Source organism: Peromyscus leucopus, chromosome 18, assembly GCF_004664715.2.
Source record: "Peromyscus leucopus breed LL Stock chromosome 18, UCI_PerLeu_2.1, whole genome shotgun sequence".
NCBI lineage: Eukaryota > Metazoa > Chordata > Mammalia > Rodentia > Cricetidae > Peromyscus > Peromyscus leucopus.
Window position 1 is genome coordinate 6,878,903 of NC_051078.1, and position 23,566 is coordinate 6,902,468.

The 23,566-nt window shown below is 40.0% G+C and overlaps 1 protein-coding gene across 4 annotated transcripts in view; it reads right to left on the reverse strand.

Annotated features, from left to right (window-relative positions):
* The window catches only part of Tafa2 (TAFA chemokine like family member 2), a 466,913-nt gene that overhangs the window by 203,954 nt on the left and 239,393 nt on the right, over window positions 1-23,566 (reverse strand). The window lies entirely within an intron of this gene.

Below are 23,566 nucleotides of genomic sequence, written 5' to 3' on the forward strand. Positions count from 1 at the left end.
TAGATTTAAAGTAGAAGAGGTACTATTAAGGAAGAAGAAAGAGAACATGCTGGAAGATGGGGCAAGGGAGAAAAATGCAATAGATATGGACAAAGTATGTTATATATGTATATTGTTCTTGTGTGTTTCTCATGCCTGTGCTAAAACACTAACCTAAAGCTACTTGGAAAACAAAAGAGTTTTTTCAGCTCATAAACTTCAGTTTACCATTGAGAAGCCAAGGCAAAAACTTAAGGCAGAAGCTTGAATTCAGAAAACATAGTGGGATGCCGCTTACTGGCTTGCTCACTTAGCCTTCTTATATAGCCCAGGACCCCCTGGATGGTACCACCCACAGTGAACCTGGACCGCTCACATCAGGAAAATGTCCCATGAACATGTCCACAGGCCAAGATGGTAGAGGTGCTTCCTCAATTGAGGTTCCCTCTTTGTGGGTGTTGACAACTAAAACTAGCCATCATGAGCCCATCCCTTGTCATCTTACACACAAACATCACTATTAAAGCATAACCTTTACTTGCTCTAAAAGCTAATGTCAGCATCAGTATAAAATATAGTACTTAAAAAAACCTTTTAAATGTACCATCTTTTTTAAAATTCCAACAATTAGAAAGCTAAAGTTCTCTTTAAATCTAAATTCTCTTAGCTATGCTCTCCTGTAAAATAAGAGAACAACTTAAATCCTCTCTTACTCCAAGGAGGAGGAGACAAGGCAAAGGTACAATGTGAAAGAGCAAGACCCAACTCCAACAGTATAAGCAACTAAATGTTCAACATCTTAGGCTCAATTGTGACATGACCTTCTGGACTCCAAGGGGCTTGAGTAACCCTACATCTCTGGCTCTGCTGTTCACAGCACACATAGCTTATCTCATAGACCTAGGCAGGATGCACACCACCCCAGCCACCATTCTTTGTGGTTATCCTGGCATCTCCAATATGGTGGAGTCTCCGCTGCAATTGGGCTGAAGATTCACCAGTGGCCTCTCCTGGTTTCTTGTATTACTAAGCTTCAAAAGCTCACTATGACACCTTCAATCTTGCAGCCACCAAAACTGGTACCACATGGGAGATGTTTACACATTACCAAGTTCAGCTGACAGCTTGAGATACAGTCTTGGTCCCTCTGGACCACAGTGTCTGAGAAAACACTTCCCAGAAAATTTCACCTCAGTGATGCTGGACTCATTTATCACAGTCGATTCTTCAGCCACAAAAGAGCAGCCCTGATAAAGTCATGGCTTCCCTCTGAAGCTTCACAAGCCCTATCTCCACTTTCTGCATTTATTTCAGCATTCTTATCTTATAAGTTTCTATAGAACAGTCCTCGAGGCTCTGAGCCGTTGATGGTTTTTTTGCAGCCTAAAGTTCTAAATGCTTCCATAACCCTCCCTAAATAACATGGCCAGGTCTCTCAAAGCTCTACCCCACATTTTTGGTGCCAACCGGTGTCCTAGTTTGCCTCCCCATTGGTATGACACAACACCATGACTGAAAGCAACCTGTGGTAGGAGAGGGCTTATTTGTGTCAAAAAAAAACCTAAGTCCATCATCAGTGGAAACCAAGGCAAGAACTCAAGGCACTAAGTTAGAGGCAGGAATGGGAGCAGAAACTTGAGGGGGTAGGGTACCACCTGCTGGCTTCTTTCCACTAGTTTACATGCCTAGCTTTCTTCTACAATCCAGGACCATCTGCTCTGGGGTGGTACCGCCCACAGTAGACTGGGCCCTTCCATCTCATTAATCAAGAAAATGCCCCGCATACATGCCCACAGACCAGGTTGAATGAGGCAATCACTCAACCAAAGATCCCTCTTCCTGGGTGTGTGAAGTTTACAACAAAGACAGCCATCACATGTATAAAAATACTACAAAATCTGTTATTTCTATAAATAGTATTTGATAATATATTTTTCAAAAGGAAAAAAAGCAAGAAACGAAGGATAGCCAATAAAATGTCAGTACTAAGATATGAGAAATCTTAGAGGAACCAAGAGCTAGTAGATGTAGTAGATGTGGAACAATGTGTCAAGAGAAAAGAAATCAAAAGATCAGAGATGAGTAATCTGAAACTGTACTCAAGTGCATGTTGCAGTTAGTAGTGATGTAAAGGACTGAGCATGACCATGGGAGGGAGACCCTCCGAGAAGGGTGATTCAAGTAAACAAGCTCTGAGCTCAGAAAGCCTTAGAAAAATCATCGACATACATATTTAAATTGCCTTTATTTAAAATGGGAATAAAAATGGATAGTTAAAGCAGATAAATCACCAGCAAATATGGAAGAATAATTCAAAGGTGCATTGGTAGGAACCCTGACATGCAGAGGATCAGGAAGTCTGTTGACATATGGGTCAAAACTTGGTTGCTTTAGAAATACCTAGAGAGAATAGCCTAAGATTGGCAATACAAGAAACCTTCCCCTTATAAGACTGATGATGGGCTACCACAGGAAGAGAGTTTAAAATCCCTTTTAGGGAAGCAAGACCCGCTGAGGAACTGCTTTGTTATTCTTAGTAGAGGATGGGGAATGTTTTCTGAGAAGAGACTGAGGATCTGTGGCTGGGAAGGCTTATGAAGATTCCTGAACATGGCCAGAGGAAAGGATATGGTGGATGGTTGAGGATGAGAAAGGAAAACAGGACAGGAGTCAGAACTAATGGGAACTGAAATGCAGGAGAAGCCTAGAGTTTCTTATGAAGAATAACTTGAAAGGAATATAGGACAGGTAAAGCTAGCCCTGATGAGCGCACTACGAAATGTAATAGTGAAATGGGTAGCGGGTGTTTGAGAACCTGGGAAAGGATTATAGAGTTCTCTCTTAACCCCTTAGGAAAAAATCAAGACGATGGGGATAATGAAGTCCTAATGACTGTGCACAGACCCCTGTTGACCCCTGATGCCTTGATAGGAGGTCTAATGGAGGTGTGGCCTCAGCCCAGCTCTTGGTAGAATACAGGCTCTATCTTCAAAATTTAAGATATCTTCTTATCTTAAGGGAAAATGCACATCATGTTTTAAATGAAGGTGATGATCCAAAGAAAAGATTGCTAGATTGGGAAACAGAATATTTATGTTTAAATGTCAAGTACAGTAATCACTAACCAACCCCATTTTCTCCATAGCTTTCTTCACCAACTACCCATTGACCATCCTGGACAGAAAGAGATTTGTGATGATAAAAGGTGCCCCGCCCCCAATACCACTCAGTTCACATCATCCCAAGGCAATAGTGCTGATTCCATGAAAGAGATTACAAGCACTATGGGATAAGAAGAACAAGAGAATGGGACAGGAATTCAGTATCATGAGACACTGAGGCCAAGTCTGCAGAGAAGAACAGCAAGCACCTATACATCAATCCCCATGCTGCTCCAGGGGAGGCAGCAGACAACACACTAATACAACAGTAGTATAGGAAAAGTAATATAAACCATTTGACAATTCCTTGATACCAAAACTATCCAAAGGACTGTTAGAATAGAGGATAAGTCTTGATAAGGATAGAGGAAAGAGAAACCAAACAAAACAACAAACAAAAAACCTTGAATCTACTTACACAAAATAGACTTAAGTTTTAAACCAGAATTGGCTGTATCACCTTCAATTGGAAAGATAATGCTCATCTCCCAGAGAAAAACTGAATGCCTGAGAGATAAACCATAGTCAGATAAGGAAGGCTACATCTTTGTACTCCTGATTACAAAGGAGCCACCCCAATAACAGTAGAAAACACATGCTAAGTACTTACTAGAGTTATCAGGTAAGCTGTCTGCATAAAGCTTGTTCCATGTATTATCACAATCTTGCTCTCAGAGACGCTGTGAATGCACTGTTATTGTTCTGTTTATCAAACAAAAAAAAATCTCCTGTCTACTTAAAGCAAAAACCAAGATTGGAGCTGCTGAACACAAGGCCCCCCCCCCCACACACACACACACACACGCACGCGCCCAATTATCACACTCTACACAGTCTCCATCCAGTGGTACACACCAATCGTACATTCCGTCCTTTAGGATAATAACTGAGAACATGCAACTTTCAGATTTATTTCTTCACCAGCGTTAAGTTCCTTGAGGTCTTAGGTCATGATTTCAGATGTTCTGATTTCCTCCTGCAGCATTCCACCTGGGAAACGAGGTAGCTAAACCCCTATGAATAGCCATGCCTGCGACCCAAGTGGTCAGGGGACATGAGACAACAGCACCCTTGGGAGCAGCAGTTCCTTTGATAGCGTTGTCGTAAATCCTAAGAGGATCCGTGGCAGAAGTAATCGAGTGTCCTCATCTTTATCAATGCAGAGAGAAGTTGTCTCCCAGGGAAGCCTGATAATAGCTGGTTTCATAAAATAAATGACTATCCAAACAGATGAGAGATCATTTACTTCCTTGTACTACATGTCAAAAATCGGTCAAGAATCCTGGCCATTCGACACCTTTTTGCTCTTTCATGCCAGTTTAAACATGACCATAAATAATTATAGCTTCTCATGAGGCATTCTGTAATTAAAGGATGCTGTCTTTTTTTTTTTCAATTTTAGGATTACTGGACTCTCTGATCCACGCTGTACATGCTGTCTTTCCGAACCCATAATTAATCCCTGCTATGAGCACACCAAAATTAATCCTTGGCCTATATCCTTATATTTAGATTGGAAATCTCAGATACCTTCATTCACTTTTAACACATGAAGATAATTTTAGCTGCAAATATTGTGAGAATCCAATCCAGGGGAAGGTAATAAAGAGGGCACCGTGTCTAATTGTATGCTGTGTGAGCACTTAACTCTGTCCAGCTGCTGTGAAATTGGATACCTTTTAATGCCGTTCTGTAATAGTTAGACTCAATGAAAGCCATGAATGGGGAAGCCACATGCCAACCACGTAATTTTTTGTTGCAGCTTACCTGTGCTCTTTTGTGAAACTCTGCACAAGGCACAAAACCTTGGATCTGCTCTGCTTCTCCCCGTGGTTTTGAAAACTCAAAGGAAAAGTAAGCTATTTTCATCTCCAGCTTAGAAGGTACAGTTTAACTCTAGCTGCCTGTGTCCCTGGTGGCCACTGCCATTTTGTCATCTTACAGGAGTTTTTGCTACCAAATGCTCTGTTGGATCCTATAGCGACTTTATCAAATGAATTATCTTCTTTGGGGAATCTTCTCGAGTACAAAAGGTAATACACATCAGATCAAAATATCTTTTTGCATCAGGCATGTGCCAAGAAATTTCTATACCTAATCCAAATTCTGTAGATAGAGCTCTTGTTTGCCTACAAAAACATGTTTAGAAGATCATTCTGTTTTACTGATGTTTTTACGTTCTTGATTAATTTCATACCTGAACGTAAATTTTCTCCTTTACTTCATCCTTTTTATGCCAGAGCTACATCAAATAGCATGATGCATCACTTGCCTATTTCATAGATAACTTCCTTATCCAACTAATTTTCCATACTAAAGTAATACACATAAGTTAGCAGTTTGCAAAATGATTCTTTAAAGGAAGAAAATAATTGTGTATTTTGCTGCTGGAGAAAAAGGTCTCTGACCAACAATATGACCTCCCTGATTCCAGATTAACACTGTTTATCATAAAAGATAGGTACTATGTTGTGCATTCTGTTTCTACTCTGTTCCACTGGCCCTTTATGAGGCTGATATATTGTGTACCCCAATAAACTTATCTGAGGGACAGAGAACAGAACAGCCACTATATTGAACACAGAGGTTAGGTTAATCCTAGCATTCTGGAAGCAGAGATCCATCTGAATCTCTGTGAGTTCAAGGCCACACTGGAATCAGAGCCAGGCATGGTGGCACAAGCCTTTAAACCCAGGACTTGAGATCTCATGTCTTGCTTGGGAAAGACACATGCCTGTAATCACAGGACGTGATGGCAGAAAGGTATATAAGGCATGAGGACCAGGAACTAGAAGCTTTTAAGCTTTTAGGCTTTTAGCAGCAGCTCAGCTGAGATCCATTCAGATGAGGACTCGGAGGCTTCCAGTTTGAGGAAACAAGGTCAGCTGAGAAGTTGGCACAGCAAGGTTGGCTGTGACTTGTTCTGCTTCTCTGATCTTTCAGAATTCACCCCCAATACCTGACTTCCAAGTTTTTTATTAGTTAGACCATTTAAGATTCATGTTACACCTTTACATGGGCATGACAAGAAAAGATGCTTCAAAAGACTCAGGAAGCAAGTAGTGGAGGTAAAAAAAGTAAAGCATGAATGGTGAGAATAGCAAGGAGAGAAACGATACCACCCAGCCGCCTCTTTCAATGTCCAAAAGCAGACCTTGAAGCAAGCCTTTCCCACTCAGTAAGCCTCTGGTTTTCCTAACCCAAATGGCTCTATAAGCCTTCCCAGAGCCACAGAGTTGGTTTCTTAATATGTAAGGAAGGCCCAATGGAAATGATTCTATGTGGTGAATTCTTTCCTATCTTATACAGCCACCAAGTCCAATGTTAGACACTTGTAATCATCCTTGGGCCACAAGTTGATGTCTCCCAGGACTAGGAAATGGTGCAAGCCACGATAGTTAAGGTACACATGAAAGGATGATGAAAAGTGTGCTTATCCAGTTGATATTATATCAAGCTTCCCCAAGGGCTCATCTCCTGCCCCAGCTACTTAATGTGGGCCATGGTGGTCAAGTAAAGGGAATACTTAGGCTGGCATGAGAAAGAGCATTTGAATGCTAACCTTAATTTGTCTCACTCCTGAATTTATTTATCCAGAACCTTTAGTGCATCAAGGGGTTTGGAGGGGGCAAACAATTTTCAGTCAAATACAATGAGTTCAAATCCAAATTAATTATCAAAAGTTCTTCAACAAAATTTTCTTAGCAGTTCTGAGCTGCAGTTTCTATCTTTAGGTGATAACTGCCTTACTATATCCTCCCAAGGGTTAAATATGATAATGTATAGAGATGCTAGAGCAGAAATTAACCAGGAGACTTAAAAATATGTTTCCTATTCAGGCTAATATTGGCCAAAATAATTAACAGCAGCAGATGTTCCAACAGTAGCAGATGTAGTAAGAACAACAACAAACTTTTATTGAATGCTTTACATGCTAAGAAATGTGTTAAGTGCATGCACACAGTATTTATAAATATCATGAAAACTCCATAGCATAGATGTGATTAATAGAAAAAGATCCCTGATAAATATGTCACAGAAAAGGTAAAAGTGAACGGGTAGACTAGACTCTATCCATTTCTTTGAGTAAGAGTTCTATCAAACTAGCATGCTGCTTGACTTTCCTCATTTTCAAAGAACACATTTGTGTTATATCCCCTAAAATGCAATATATCCTGCTTATGCAGCTATACAAAAACCTAACAGCAAGAGATCTCTGTGGACCAAGTCAGTTAATCCGGAGGGCTATATGTTCTTATATCACGCTGCTCATAGCATGATGCTCTCAGGTAAACACGGTCTGTACAACACCTTGTCCTGTCTTCACAGCTCTTGCTGTGACCAAGGACCTGACAAAAAGCCACATGCTAAAGGAGTTTATTTGACTTGCGATTCCCAGTTACAGTCCATCGTTTCAAGGAAGCCAAGACGGGAACTCAACCACCCAGTTAAATCACATCCACAGTCAAGAGCAAAGAGACAAAAATCACAAACTTGCTGGGTTGCTTGTTTGCTCTCAGATAGCTTTCTCCTGTTCCTGTTGAGAACACCCTGCCTGAAGAACACTGTCATACCTTCTTATAGCAATTAAAACTAAGATGGTCCCCTACAGACATGTCCACAGGCCAACTTGATCTAGACAATTCTTCACTAAGACCCTCTTTCCAGGTGATGGGGATTCTCAGTTGTGCTGAGTTCATAGCTAAAATGAACCAACACACTCCCATAACCAAAAGCCCGTGGACCACCTGTCAGGTTGTGATGACAGCCAAAACCTCTGGTCTACCCAGAAAGTCCCCAAGAGGGGAGCTGACAGTGACCTGGAGCCACATATCCCATCCAGAAGAACTCAGAATTACAACCAAAGACTAAAGCCTAGCTTTCCCCAGCAGTGATGACAGCAAAGGACATTCTCGAGAAAGCGGGTAAGAATCTGTTCAGGAATCAATGTTGGGTGCCAACTAAAATTACATTCAGTGCCTCAGAAAGCAAACAAACCCTTGCATGAGTACCCAGCCTTTCCTCTATCTCTGTATCTGAAAACTCGGACCCTGGGGTTTAATGTAAGATTATCCCCTAAGGCCATCAAATATACACAAATGAGATGCTTGCCTGGGAAATGTCATTTGATCCCAACTTCCCAAATGTTTCTTCATACTGTGTGTGGTACTTTATATAGGTCCTTTTCTGCATTGAGAAGTTCTGCTTAAGATACTGGAGCAGAGGATGGAGGGACAGTAAGGTGCTTGCTGCACACCCACGAAGACATGAGTTTGGATCCTCGGAGCCCACATAGAAGCCAGGCATAGTGAGGGGGCACACACCTGTAATTCTGCTGGGGAGGCAGAAACAGATGGACCCCTGGATTTTACGAGCCGGTCGGTCAGCAGAGGCAAGATGGTGAGCTCAGGTTCAGTGAGAGACCCAGACTCAAAATATAAAATGGAGGGTAATAGAGGAAGACACCTGATAGAAACATCAGGCCTCTATATTCACACACACAAACACACACACACACACACACACACACACATGCACGCTCACATACACACACTAGCACACAAAATCTGTAACGAAGAGAAAGCTTCTCTGCAGAGAATGCCCACCCCCGCACTGTCTACCCTGATCATGGCTAACTCTGGAAGGATAGGATAGAAAGAAGTAGCCATGCTAGAATCTCAGCAAACACAGTAAGTGGTTTCTCAAGCTCACCATTTTTTTTCTAAAGAATCTAGTTTTACAACCACTTCACCCCTATATATGATTTTATTTCCATGCTTATCACTTTTTGGTAAGCACATTTAATATATAAAGTAAGGAACACCTACATGTCTCAAAGCACAAACGATTCATGAGAGCTTGGAACCATTTGACTGGACTGATCGTTAGCTAAGCTTAGCGTGGGTATGGGAAATAATTACTGACCATGCAGCATCACCACTGACTCAGGGAGAGAAAGGGGACACGCAAAGGACCACAAGCCAAGACAAGGTTATGCTGATGCATCCTCACCCCAGGAAAATGCTAATTTGATGAAAGTTTGCTTTATTTTTAGAAGGCCTGGTTCTGACAACACTACCCAGAAATAATTATTCAATAGTGAATGCCAAGAAGCTCCCATCCAACATGAGAAGAAATATTTTAAGCTACCTTTCCCAGAAATACAATCTGTTTCCCAATTGATAGGAATTCATCACAGGCTTATATCACAGTTCCTCAGAAAACTTCGCTATGCTCTAATTCATCAAAAGCCACCAGACCAAGCTTACACATAATCCTTCAATCAAATACAGAATTCTTCTAGCTAGTTATAAGTTTATAAAGCCTTTTCTTACTAAGTCCCCGACGTGCAAAGTCACACCAGTTTCAAAGTCCTTCCACAGGAGCAGAAACTCTAATTGTTGCTATCCATCTGCTTCCCTTGTGAGATTGCTGGTTTAACATGAACTACTTACTGTCTTGAGAAACAATGTAAATTCTTCAGTAAGGAAAAAAAGGGTGGCCATTTCTTGAAACAGAAAATTGAAACAAAGTAAAAGAAACATTTCTAGAATATTGATTTGGGGAGGCAGGAGAGAGGAGTGTGTGCCCCTCTTCCAGAGGACGGGAGATCAGTTCCCAGCACACACGCACACTGGATGCCTCACCGCTACCTATGAGTCCAGCTCCAGACCCTTTTCTGGCCTCTGTGAGCACTGTGCGCCCATGTACATACTCACACAGACATAAAAATATACCCCAAATTTGAAGTAAACAAATATTTCAAAGAATTATTTTTGAACAAAACACCAGTAGGAGCCCAACACCTAAGGGGTGCCATGACCTCAGCCAATTTGAAATTTATATTCAATATCTATAAAGTAGGGCACAGTGCAGTTTCTGTGTCCTCCATAGACTGGTTATGTGAGACTGATTGGCAATACTCATAAATCTATGCAATGATGTTTTCAAGTACGTTCATGTGAAAAGAGATGAGCAGGGAAATACATGTTGTGGCTTCCTCTCCATCTTGTGTGATTATTCTCTTTACCACTCACAGCAGAGCCGCCAAACGTAAGTTATTGCCCAGTGTAGGACCAGAAGCAGAGGTAAAGATCACACTTCCTAATTTTATTTCATTATAATTAATTTAATGTTTAACTTATATCTGACTCAGATGTTTTAGCACTTTTACATGTTTTGAGCGACCTGGATATATATAGTCTACTTTAAACTGCAGTTTTCTGAAACTTAAGCACAGACTGAGTGTCGCTGATGAAAATCCTGAGGTTGAATTGAATGGGTTATCATTGTGTTTTGAAGATTCAGAACAAGAAAAATGTTTAAATAGGTCATTAACAACATTTATATTGATTTCATGTTCAACTAGTAATACTACATGGGTACATGTTCTCTTCAGTGTGAGGCTGAAATCCCTACATTGAGGCACCATTAAGTCAGGGACCATCTCTATATTACATATATTATATCAATAAAATACACAATTAAAGTTGAAATCAACTATTTTGTTTGCTTTTTTATTAAGTCAACTAGAAAAATTTTAGTTCTGTGTTTGTCTGTGTTATATTTTGTTGGAAAGTACTGGGCTAATAGATGAAGAGTAGGAAAATTTAGATTTTTTTTTACCAAAATTAACAATCTTATCACGTATTTCATCACAAGCTCCCTCTACCACAAATGGAAAATAAAAATATACTGAGACCACATAATGCAAATCTGTGTGAAAATGTTCACACCCTGCCTGCTTGTTAGACAGTGCACCCCTAGAACTCAGAGCCAATTTCTAATGATCCTTAAAAATTTCAATTCCAATGGAAAATGGTCAAGTCTCTGACAGCTGAAAAATCAAGGTGTCCTCGTTTCTTTTGGATACGGTACATAAACGGCAACACCAGCGTGGCGCTTCGTATGGACTTTCCCGGTTTGAAGCAAAGATGTGCCACGCATCTTAGCATCCCAGGAGCCGAGCACCAAGCCTGAAGCATGGCAGACTTCAAAACTTCGGGCTGGAAAAGAAGTGTGCAGGCGGCGTGGTGACAGTACAGATATTTAAGAACACACGTAAGAGAACGTTAGCAACACCCCCATTTGTACAGCTGTGAGACTCACGGGAACCTCAGCTGTTTGGAGAGTGCCCATATCGTCAGAAAGAAACAAGGAAACAGAGAAATTCACCAAGAATCACCAAGAGCCTGCTATTTGCCAGAAAGACACTAAGACTTTCTCATTTAATCTACCCAAGAACCTTTATTGCCACAATAACTTTAAAAAATGGTGAGTGCTGGCAATGCATCCCTACACCCACACCCAACCCCACACTGCTGTAAGCACCTTTTATAATTTTATTTTTCCACCTACCTAACTCCAAAGTGTGGGTTCTATTATCATCCCCGTTCAACTACGCAAATAAATAAAGTAACTTGCACAAGATGATAGAGTTCACCAGGGTTAAAGCCAAGATTAAAATTTAGGACAGCCATAATATTTGAGCTCTGAATTAAGCATACTCTAAATGCAAAGGGCTTCTTACACACACAAAACTCAACACCCCCAAAAAATCAGCCACATGTAAATACTTCCTGTAGACATTTAAGGACACATAACATAGGCCACTTGCTATTTTCTCTATTTCAATAATGAAACCCTTTAGAGGACTTTAGAAATATAGAATAAAAACAATGATCAGAGATATTAAAAGTCATTTTAAAGACTGACTAATATATTTAATAATGGCTCCATTAACATAAAGCACTAAATATAGAGGCAGAAAGTTATATTGTTTAATGATGCATATGTATGCTATATTTTTTTAAAAAAAAACAAACAAATGATTGCCACAAATGATAAGATAATGATTTCCCCTTAGGAAGTAAAAATTGTAATCAAGGACGCTGTAGGGATGCTTTTGTAGGATCTATTTATTGACTTGGGTGGTAAAGAGTTGAGTATTTTCATTATGATTATTTTTAATGATTTATTTTATTTTATTTCCAGGGGTGGGGGCTGAGTATAAGTATGTGTACAATATGCATGAAGGTACCTGTAAAGACCAGAAAAAGCTGTCATTTCCCCTAAAATTGGAGTCCAAAAGATTATGAATCTCCCAATGTAGTTGCTAGGAGCCAACCGAGTCCTCTGTAAGAGCAGCAAGTGTTCTTAACGGCTCAGCCATCACTCCAGCCTGTTCATTATAATTCTCAAAGTCATACACATTCATGCAAACATAGTAATAGTAACACTGAGTATCTTAAATACAGAATATATGTCTATAGGACAAAATGAAGAGACGTTAGGCAACTTTCCCTGTGGCTAATACCTACTCATCTCTCTGGCTCTATCTTAACTACCATCTGTCATTCAAGTACCCATAACTATTTTTTATGCAGGGCACCTCAGTTTTACATGGTGCTGGTGGCTATGAAAGAATTCCACCCACCAAGCTACATTCTCAATTAAAGAGCCATAATCATGATAGTTCTTTCCCTCTTTATGGTGGGGAGGGACCGTTGTGGGGAGACAAAGTTTTCATATAGCCCAGGCTGATCTCACACTTACTGTGTATCTGAGGATGAACTATGGTTGGGGAATCACCAAAACATGAAGGACTGTACTAAAGGGTCTCCTTGTTAGGAAGGTTGAGAACCACTGCTTTAAAATCTGAAGGAAACATTGGCCACCTTGAACCTCGAGCCTGCTAGCTTTCAGAGTAGAGCTTCCACCAGCTGCTCTCCTCATTCCTGAACTTCACATTTAGACAAGAACTACGCCATCGCCCTTTCTTTGAAAGGCACGGTTTTCTCTGGAACAGAGCCTACTTATTTCTTATGGGCCAGACCACTGAGCAAAGGTGTAGATCTGTCTTCCTCCATACCAGAACTTTGCCCTCAAAGATCAGGGCTGTAAGTTAGATGCTAAGTGCCTGACAAAAGACTAACAGGCTGAGAAAAAGATGCTGCTAAATAATGATGAGAGGTAAGAATTAACCAAGAGAGAGAGAGAAAAAAAAGAAGAAGAAGGCAGAACAATCCCTGTCTTTAATTGTAAACCAAGGAGATGTGGTGTGAGGAATGGCAGCCTCACAGGTGCAGCTCCTCGGCAAGGGCTCCATGGAGCACAGAATGAACAGTGATAGCAACGTGTGATCTTGCTGTAATGAAGTTAAACCTTGTGGGCTTTTACAGGCAAATACATAATGTAATCTTGAAAAATTTATCACAAAACGGTTACACTAAAGAGTCTAGTACTTTTAAAAATGAGAAATAATAGCAACACAGACTGTTCTTACGCAGAAAATACCCTATACTTTAAAATAACAACAAATTAAAGGGGAATTAGCATGCATGCCTATCTGCATGTATAAACATTATGGCTCTGGTTAGACAACTAGCTGCGGTTGTGAGATGAAAATTAAATAAAGCCTGGGATAAAGGAGAAGGGAAAGATCATAGCCAAAAAGCAGAGCCCTGGCAAATCCACAGACAGCATTGCTCCAGCTGGAGACGGAGGCTCAGAAAGAGAGAGAAAAATAAAAACGGTGTCATGGACGAATTCAGTTTCTTCTGCTTTATCTTTCCTTTCCTGGATGACACTGAGGCATAAACTGTAAAATTCAAAACCAACCAGGAAGTCAAGACACAACGCTTTCAATACGCTTTATTTTCATTCACGGGTTCTGGAAGTATTGCCGGGAGCTGGGGAGGAGCTCAGTGGAAGAAAGCACTTGCCATACAAGCGTGAGTACCTGAGTTCGAATCTCCGGAACTCACACAAAAGGCTGCCGCAGAGCTGCAGAGCTGCAGAGCTTAAGCGTCCCCCAGGGCTACTACACAGAGGTGGGCAGTGAAGACAAGAAATGGCCAGGAGCTGGAGGGCTGGCTAACCTGGTCTGTGCAGTACTCCACATTGAACAGCAAGAGACCCTGTCTCAGACACAACAGAAGGCAATGACTAGCACCTGACGTCAACCTCCAACCTCTGTATGTGGTGCTGGGTATGTGCGTAGCTGCGTTCTTATGTGTGTGCACCTGCATGCACACACATATACATGCACATACACTGTACAAACATGCAATAAAGCACTAAAGTGACTGTCAGTAATGCCACTGTCGCATTCTTTGAATGGTGATTTGAAGTAATATTCCACATCCTTAGGCTTAGATGAAGTAAGGACATCCAGTGAATAAGATTGGATGCAAAAGAGAATCTCAGAATTTGCATATAACTGTGTCAAAATACGTGTGTGTTTTAAACATATAAATATCTGTCTAGATATCTTACATATAATATATCTGCTTTATATCAGGTGTAAGCAAGAAGGCAAGAACATGAATATTAGTCAAAAATAAAAATACCTCCTAGAATAAATCCATGTACAAATTTGTAGCAAGTTCACACTGCTGCATTAGAACATGGGTTCACATTGATGAAATAACACTACAAAGAAATGCATGCTAATTGCTGGGTATGTGTACACTTGCTAGAAGTGGCCTAGCCACACCTAAGGCTGTGGGTTCAGTCCCTAGCAAGGCATTAAAAGAAGCATCGTAGTGCATGCCTGTCATCCCAGCTCATGAAGTAGAGACAGGATTAGGAGTTCAAGGTCACCCTCCACTATATATCAAGTTCCAGGCCAGCCTACATTAATGAGGCTCTGTCAAAATAAAAGCATGTTAACTATTTTTAAATGCAACTGTATGTATATATTTTACACACACAGCACATACACTTTCCTCAGAATATTGCCTAGTCTCTGTCTGTCTATTTTCAACTAAGAATTAGCAACAGAATCATGTCATCCTATCTCTACTTAGCATGGTTTCCCTATCAAATCCTTTAAGGATTTGAAAGAGAATAAAAATCCACTGTGTGCTAGAGGATATTACAATTCGAAGTAAACCTTTGTGGTCTAGCCCTTTGGCTTTCATTGGGGAAAGAGAGGGTTCTTGAGCCTGAGTAGCTGTTGAGATGAACTGATTTTAATTTCACTACTGTTCTGTTTGAGTGTCTAGAAGGATTTGAAACAATAAAAAGACACATCACAAACGATGGTTACTACAAGCATCTGCTGTCTGCTTGCTTTTGCCTCTAAGAGTCTAAGACCAGAAAAAATGAACTAGAACAGAAGACAGAGAGTGGAGTACTGTGTGTCAGCCAATCACACATTTAGTTATAGCTGTAAATGTAAGGGTTGAAGTAAAAGTCTAACCTCTCTCCTTGGCCATAAAAGCTAGGCTCTTCGTATGATCAAACACAGAACAAAGGATATTGGGAAACCCGCCTTAAATAATACAGTGGGACAACTTCGTCATGCAGATGGAGGTGAAGGGATCATGAACCTTAATAGTTTCCTACTCTGCTACGAATTTACCCCAACCCTTAGAATGGAAAGGAACCTCAACCATGGCCCATCTCCTCCTATTAAAAAGAGGGAAACTGGGAGCATGGGGACGTGAGCAACTTTCCCAAGGGACATGCAGGAGGTGTTCATCTGAGTTGTGCCCAGCCCGCCTTCCCCCATATAACCAGCAGAGCCAGCTTGTTAGATGTCCATCCTGCCATGTCACTGTTGACGTCACTTAACACCACCCAGAAATTAGACCTTCCAGTGACTTCCCCTACTTCAAATACAGCACAACCTTGAAAATCTGGGTTGTGTAGAACCACCAGTCTGGTTTCAGGGTTGATACTGAAAACCTACCTCAGGCAAACTAAATACTATGTATGCCTATTTGGGGAACTGAATAGTATTAATGTTTAAAGATTCAATCTGCAAGTTGAATTATTCACTTTTTCTTGAAAATTAAACACATCCTAACTAACACCATACTTAAGAAAAATACAAAGCATTATAATTACCAGCCAAAATCAGGTCACCAAGGAGATCTCTTCTGTAACTTATAAATGCAGTCTAGACACACAGTTTTACATTTCTTCTTCTGTTTCTTTCCTGTACATAGGTGTGCCTCATCCCAAGTCTTTGTAAGTGTGACAACTGACAGGAAGCTAGACAGATGGAGCCAAGGGAGGTGTGTGTGTCGCCCAAGGTAGGTGTGTGTGTCGCCCATTTTCTGCCATAGACTCCAGAGTGAAAATGTCCAATCTGCCAATCAATGTCTGTATTTCACTATATAGTTACATTTTTCTATTAGGTAATAATGAAGCTTTTCAATAAAAACAGAACTATTAAAAGTAAATTATCAAATATTAAAGTTTTACACCAATGTCCTGCTGTAGCTCATCTTGCATTCCTCTTTCAAAGTTTTTAGATTTTTTTTCTTCCCTGTTCCATCAGTTGGGTTCTTTCAGTTAACTTGAAGCAAACCTCTATTTCCCTAGATTTCTACCCGCTAATTAGTTATCTAGCCTAGGAGAACACAAAAAACAATTCAATAACCCATGAACACTAACCCAATAGGAACAGAAAGACACTTGGAAACACAACACTGTGTTGTAATTTACATACAAAACAAACAAAAAGGCTAGGGTAACAATTTTATCTCCATTTATATAAACTTATGTGCCTACACCACCATCTTTCAATATGTCAGTCTTTGGGATTCTCCTTATTGCCTTTAAGGTGAATATCAAAAGCCACAGAAAATTTGTGAGATGAATAAGAGGTTAAGAGGGAACATGTGCATGTCTCAGATCAACTCTTCTCACAGAGTATACACATGATTCCAATTTATGATGACATGTGTGGCTCAGTGTCCATGTTTGCTTTCTGTTTCTGTGATAAACACCATGACCAAAGCATCTTGGGGTGGGGAGGATTATCTATCTTATACTTTACAATCTATCATCAAGGAAAGCCAAGGTTGAAGCTTAAAGCAGAAATCATAGAATGGTACTTACTGGCTTGCTCCCAGGCTTACACTCACATACCTTTTGTATATAGCCCCAAGCCTAAGAATGGTGCTGCCCATGGTGGGCTAGACCCTCCTACATCAGTTGTCAATCAAAAAATACCTGTGGATATGCTCACAGTTAAATCTGATAAAAGTAATTCCTAGTTGAGGTTCCCTCTTCCTAGGCATGTCAAGTTGACAACTAAAATCAGTCAACACATCATATAAAGACATGTATGCCTGTTTTACAGTCAAAGTGAACATTTTAGAACATGTCTCCTCTTTTATATTTTGTGGAAATAAAAAAAAATGTTAATATAATCCTCAGAGCCAATACTAATTTTTTAAGTCCATCATCATATTCTGATTGAGATGCTAACATATCTTTCAGCAGCAACTTTACAGTAGTGGATGTGAATTACAAGAAGACAGTCAACATACCAGGAGCTTCTGGAGATATATAGCATATGGATCTAGACATAATACCTACTTAATGGGGTGCCACACCTCATTGGTTATATATGTTAATGCTCAAAATACATGGTTCGTGGTTTCATGAAGTTTTACAGTGTTTGTCAGGAAGAAATAAGGGATAATCCAATCAAGGAGCAGGCAAGGAATAGTGTACAGGGTTTTATGAGACACACAGTAAATTATTTAAGGAGTCTAAAAGAAATGGAAAAAAACCATATCAGATGTGGGACACAAGATAGGGCTCTGTATCGGAGCTGATATTGAACATTTACCTTGAAGAGTCAAAACTGCATCAGGTGGACATAGTGGAGGGTTGAAGACATTCTATGCTGAAGGCACAGAGCAGACAAAGAAAAGCAAGAGTCCATACAGAACAAATGAGTACATCCGAAAGGAGGGGAAGGCCGACAGTGTTGAGATACTGCTGAAAAGTCCATGGCCAGAAAGGTCATTTCTTGATTTAGAGTCAATAAAGATGCCATTAAAAGTCCCTGAAAGGCTGTGAAGTATCCCCTACATGTCTACCTCATATTTATCATTTCCTCCATAAAGGGATAAGGCTCTTCTTGGGTAGTAATGGATCCAGCACTCTGGTTTCCTGAGAATCGATCCCCTCCATCTGAGAACATGGTGCCAAGGCACTCCTTTGCATTTTCCAAATGAAAGAAAAATGACACTCTCCTTAATAATGAACACATTTTTGCATTGCCACCATCTCCTTCGTCTTTATTCTTAATGTGGGTGTTAAAATTGGACTGTAGGTCTTTATCACAATACTTTAAATGTAAAAGATAGTGGCCACTGAAAAACAGCAGGGGCTTTCAAGTGAAGCAATTAACTGACCAACTGTAAAAAGGGGGCAACATCAGTGAAGTTATATTGTAGAAGAAATAAAATACAGGTATGAGTCAGCTTTATGGTGAAATGAATAACTACTGCCACTCACTAAGAAACTGGTATTTCAGATTTCCTTTTTTAGTATCAGTTGCTATATTTTGTTTGATTTTATGCTATATGCAAAATAAAGTATGTATGATTATTGCACAATTCGTGGTAGCAGTTAATACAAGTAGGACTGGACAAAGAATAGTGATTTCTGCACCTTCAAAGGAGCCTACCTCAGTGGCTTTCATAAGGGTCCCTGATCCCCAAAGTATCATGATGTGATTGGATAAACAGACCCAAAGGGAGTCACACGTGTCCAATTGCCACAAAGTCAGAAGTGCGGCAAGAATCGGGCTCAGAAAAAGACTTTTTTATTGAAAACAAATCAGTATCTAACATGAGCATTTTCTCTAAAAGGCACTTTAAAGCAAGATATACTTTCTTTAAATCCTACCATTACCTTGATTTATTTAGAAATAAGAATTTAGATATAAATTTTAAAAAATGTTCAAGTTAAAATACGCATTTAAATGAACTGCAACCTTTAGATCCACTCAAGATGTTAGTGTAGGCAGAGTTTTCCTGTCCTGACTGCCTGCTCCCAAATAACCAGCAGCCACTTCCCAAATAACTGACTCAGAGACTTAATATAAATTATAAATGCTTGGCCAATAGCACAGGCTTGTTACTATCTAGCTCTTACAACTTAATCCATTTCTATTCATCTATATGCTGCCCCAAGGCTCATGACTTTTACTTCTATCCCATTTTGTGTGTCCAATTCCCTCTCCATCTGGCTGGCAACTTCTCTAACTCCACACTTCCTCATCCCATCATTCTCAGTTTGGCTTTCCCGCCTAGCTTTATTCTGTTCAGCTATTGGCCAGTCAGGTTGTTTATTATACCAATCATAGTGACATATTCACATAGTGTACAGAAGTATTATGCCACAGCACTTTAGAGAAAATATTTTTTCTTTTTATTTTGAGGAAAATGAAGTATTATTGTGTAGCATTTAGGGTTTGTGATATATATATTTAAACTCACATTAATTGCTTAGGAAACAAAGATCAGCTCATTCATCGTATGGGTTGGGTCATCCTCAATCAGTATTTTTCATTTGTAATTTTGAAATTAAAATGACATCATTTTCTCCTTCCAATCCTTTCCATGCCCTCTACCCCCTTGATCTTTATCAAATTCATGCTCTTTACTTGTTTAATTGTTGTTACATATTATCCCTAAGTATATGTCAACCTATTCAGTCCATATAACATTACTTTATATAAATGATTTCAGGGTTGACCTATTAGTATTACTTAATCAATATGGGAGGACTCTCCCCTAAAGAAGATTATTTCCCTCATTCTTAGTATTCCTTAGTTGACTGTAATTTTGCTTTTTTTTTTTTTTCCTGTTTTGCTTTTGTTTGCTTTGGGTATTTTTGTCTAGTGTTGAGGTCTCATGAGCTCTCCCCCTTCCATTCTAGCATGACTAGTGACATCATCCTTGTTCACAGCTTGTCCAGGAAGCCATGTTGATAAGAACCCATGGATGTAGCATCTGACATTCCTAGGAGACACAGGCTCAAAGCAAACTTCCCATTCCTTTGGCTCTTACAATCTTTCCATCTCTTCTTAGGCTATGATCCTTGAAACTTAGGTCTAGGGGTTGGTTGTAGATGCAACAGCCAGTGCTGGGTACCATGTGGTCATGTGTTCTCTGTGTTTTTGATCAGTTATCATTTTGTGTAGTAATCTCCATCTGTTGGAGGGAGGCATCTCTTTGATGAGAGGTGAAGCTTATCTGTGAGAATAAAGGTAAATATTTATAATAAAGTTAAGAATTCTTCTAGTTTGATAAAGTGGTAGTTGTAAGCTCTTCTCCAAGATTCGTGACTTTACTAGCCACACGTATTTGGCAAGGTTTCCCGTACCAGGCATGCTTTCCCTCTGTTGAGTGGCCATTATGTCAAACATGAGAGCTCTTAATTACTGCCAAGCTCTGCTTGTCACCATGGTGCCCTTAGGGCTAATGTGCCATGCTGATAGTTATTTTACTTCATAGGTATCATAGCTGGGTAGGGCTACTGGTTGCTTCCCTCCTTTGGAAGCTTCTGGTACCATGAAATCTTGTCTTCCGGAAGCAACATGGATCCTTTGGTTCCTGTGTCTGAAGTGCATAGTGGCTTCAGCAGTAGGGACCTACCTTCAACCTCCAGGAGGTTGTCAGGGGCAAGAACAACAACTTGTGTTTGGGGAATCTTTTGGACAACCATTACTAACAACTCAAAAGCAGCCTTTTTAACCCGCAATTCCTCTCTGGAACTTGCTCTACCTCCTCTCTACTGCACCCTCCCAAGGTCCCTAGTTTCTGAAGTTACTCCAGGTTATATACTCATATCTGAAACTTGGAGCTAAGAACCACAGATGGACGGGAACATTTAATGTTTGTCTTTCTGGATCTGGGCTAGCTGACTCCACATGATCTTTTCTAGTTCTACTCATTCACCTGAAATTTTCATTCTTTTATTTTTTTTCTTTACAACTAAATAGCATCCCATAGTGGATGTGTATTATATTTTTATTATTCATTCATCAATTAAAGGTCATATAGGTTGCTTCCATCTCCTGGCTATTGTGAATAGAGATGCAATGAAAAAGTCTGAGCAAGCATCTGCACAGTAGAACGTCAAGTCCTTTGGGCATATGCTAAAGAATGATACAGCTAGGTCATATGGTTTATGCCTAGTTTTGGGGGGAGTTCTCCACACAGATTTCCAAAGTGTCTGGACCAGTTTGCAATCTCACCAACAGTGTGAGTCCCCTTTCCCCCTCATCTTCTCCAGCATTTCCGGTCAGTTGTGTTGCTAAGGTCCTAGCACTGCTTAACAACACACTGCTTGGTATCTTGCACACCCCAACCGACAAGACAATATGACTTCAATGCATAGAACAGACACAGCATTATAATCAGCTGCTTTATGGAGTTTTATCATGTGATACTTGATTCTACTTGTGTCTATCACTTATTACATCATTAAGCAGAATATTAATTTAATACAAAAAGATAAAATCATATGCATGAGCAATTCCAAGCAATTTTATTTATTACTTGAAGCTAAAGCAGGCAAAAAGCATCTCCGCTTATTGTAAACGCTACAGTATTTTGACTTCTGTAACCCACATCTACCACCGCAGCAAGCCCTGTTTTGATCTTCTCTGACCTACACAAAATCGTTACACCAAAGAAAAGATTTATTCACCATAAGTCTTTATTAAGTTAATAAGTCTTTAAAATGATGTATCATATATTAAACAATAAACCCTTTCCTGAAAAATATTGAGATTCTTGACATAATAAACAATGGTCGGTACATATTATAGTTTTTTTGAAATACATAGAAAATTTATAGTAGATGATTGTCTACACATCCTGCAGTCTGTCAAAAATAATGTGCTAAAAATGGGGAGCCTTAAATTCCGCATACTACTAGAGAAAAAAAATAAGGTACGGATGGTAAATGTATTGTTATTTAATGTGAAATTTAAAGAAGGAATTCATAGAGGTGGGAGGATACATACCCAGTTACATTGGTTTAATGTAACCCCCTTTAACGTTAAAGGGGGTTTTGTTTTAGTGATGTTTACTACGTCTAAAGACATCTGAAAGCATGCTTGAACTCGTGTTGCATTTTCTGAAGAATCTGGAGTTTTCTTTACATTAAAAGCAGACGGGTTGCTCATTTTGCTTTTGAATTTGAAGGTGGTGGTATTATTTTGTTTCGTTTGTTGTTCTTTTTTTTTTCTTTTTTAGAAAAAAACAGGTGTGACAATCATTTTCTCCTGAGACTGTATTAGCACATTTAATTATGAAGTTCACAGGCAGCTATCTGAATTCCTTTCCAGGCAGATGGTGAATGTGGTTTTAAAAGATAAGAAAAGGAATTTTTAAGAACCATTTTAGAGCAGAGGGAGATTTCTTCTTCCCTCACGCATGTGTCGACCCCACAATGAATGCGGACGGGAGTCACAGAGCAGCATTTCCAGCGCATTCCCCTTTAATTAGTTGCCAGGTGCCCAGACTTGGTGAAAGTACCCTCACACAATCCAAAGAAGCATCATGGACTGGTAGCAACTTTTTTTCAAAACACTTTATAACCACCAGCTAATGACAGCCTCACAGCGCTCCTACAGACACAAAGGTAAAAGACTTCACAAGTCTCCTTTTACTGAGTCCCCAGAGAGATCAGTCCCCATAGTCACCAGATAGATGGATAGGGATAGAAGCTGAACTGAGTTCTGAACTGGAAAGATTCATTTTCCACGTCAGCATCAGCTCCTCAAACAGAATGCGTACTTTTTAGTATGAGGAGGTCTTTGGTATCACAATTATTAACTTGCTTTCCCATTGCTCATTCATTTTTCCTTCATAGCTAATAGAAATCCAACGCTGCTCATTGTGGCCATTGTTGAAGAAAAATTAATCTTTACACATACTTGTCAACATAGCAGAGAAGAATTTATTCACAACTATAGCAATATGATAGAAATGTCCAATTCAATACTGAGAAGGCATCAGGGGATTCATAGCCAAGCAAGAGTGTGAGGGGTCAATAAATAGGAAAGCACTGAGAGGAAGGGAGCACTCAGTAAACTGACCTGACAGGATTATTAGTAAAATCAGGCCAAGACGTCTGTATAAGAGGTGGGGATGGAGAATGGGATCAGATCTCAAGGATGATCACATGACTGACTTAGTAGAATTCCTTACCAAGATTGTCTCAGCTGGCCAAAAATAGGGCAGAGCCAAAGCAAAGCCTGGTTGACTGAAGCAGAGGATGTCAACCAAGTCTTTTCTGACCAGTTTATCAGCGGCAGGTCTGAACTTCCCTGGGACCTGTGTGCTATGCATTACACAGTCCCCTTTTACGTTCTGAAAAACAACGTATTGGGGGAAATTCAGCAGGAGCGATTTTTCACTTTGTAATATCGGCACTGTCTCTTTCCCTCACTTCCCTCCTTCATGAAATGCACCACTGTCACGACCCCTGGGGTTAAAGACCCTGTGCTGAAGGAGACAGGATGGAGGCCGGGCAGAATGGTGAAACAAAGAACTACTGGTGTAATCCTAGGCTGCTGCCTCCACGCTTCTTGTTGGTCAGGGAAAAAAAACTAAGCCATCCTCCTACAGATTACAGAAAAAGAAATGTTGCCCAAT